The sequence below is a fragment of the Colobus angolensis genome, unplaced genomic scaffold (assembly GCF_000951035.1).
Source record: "Colobus angolensis palliatus isolate OR3802 unplaced genomic scaffold, Cang.pa_1.0 Scaffold42, whole genome shotgun sequence".
NCBI lineage: Eukaryota > Metazoa > Chordata > Mammalia > Primates > Cercopithecidae > Colobus > Colobus angolensis.
Genome location: NW_012117599.1, coordinates 4,302,915 through 4,304,207, shown reverse-complemented (window position 1 = coordinate 4,304,207; position 1,293 = coordinate 4,302,915).

Sequence of the window (1,293 nt, the reverse complement as noted above, 5' to 3'; positions counted from 1 at the left end):
CACTGACACCTCCTCCCCCATCCACCATCTTTTTTTATCAATGGCATCACTGCCCACCTAACTGCCTGAACAAGAACTTGAAGGTCACCCTCGCTCCAGGTGTCTCTGCATGTGCTTTCTTTGATTTGAACTCATCCCCTGTCCACTGGCCAAGCTCATCCTTTAAGATTCAGCTGAAAAGCTTGGCCAGTTCAGACACTGTCAAAATCAATTTATTTACCTAGCAAGCATTCACTGAGCACTTTGTGTGCCAGGTATTATCCAGGATTACTGCCTGGCAGCGTACAGAGCTAGTTTATTGAGAATTTCATTTCCATATCTTCACTGTGGGAAACCACTGCTTTAGCCTATATAACCACTGCTCCTTCACTGCCACCGTCATTGTGAAGCAGGATATTCCCATCCCTGGTTGGACTCCTCTCCAAAGCTACACTGTCAAGCTGTCCCTCTGAAGTCAAACCACTTCTCTCCGATATGCAACTACAGTCTCCGAGACCCAGCTGCTTCTCCTCTATCTGCCGGCTGAGTCTGAGGATTTTATGGGCACTGGATGGAGGGCAGGGTGGGCCATGGGTGGTTTTGGAAAAGGCAACATTCAAGCAGGAAAACAGGGCTGTCAGTTCTCACTTTGGGCTGTGATATCAGGCTTTTCAGCTTGAGGGTGGGGCCCTCACCAGGGACCTGCCCTCCCAGAATTTCTCTGCCTCCTGTCTCTATCATTTGTAATAAATATTTTAGACCTTTTCACCTTCACACCTAAACCTTGACATTAACAGTCCCTGAATCTATTTCTATCCCTACTTAGACTTTGGTGAGACTAGGATAAAAGGCAAAGGTGGCCAGGCATGGTGACTCGTGCCTATAATCTCAGATACTCATGGAGACTGAGGCAGGAGGATCGTTTGAGGCCAGAAGTTTGAGACCAACATGAGCAACATAGGGAGACTCCCATCTCTAACAAAATGTAAAGGAAATGTTAGCCAGGTATGGTGGCATGAAGGCATGCAGGATCACTTGAGCCCAAGAGTTCAAGGCTACTGTGAGCTATGATCACATCACTGCACTCCAGCCTAGGCGGCGGAACTAGGCCCAATCTCTTAAAAAAAAAAAAAAAAAAAAAGGCTAAGGTGGAGTGAAGGACTCTTCAATCTCATAATAATTTTCCAAAGCTACATTTTAATTGCTTCAAGAAGTTAAGGGGAGAATTTCTTCCCTTCCTCAGATATGTAAGAATAACCAAAACTATTTGGGTAAACGTGGGTCTCAGCCTTTTGGCTACAGGCTTTTGGTTGG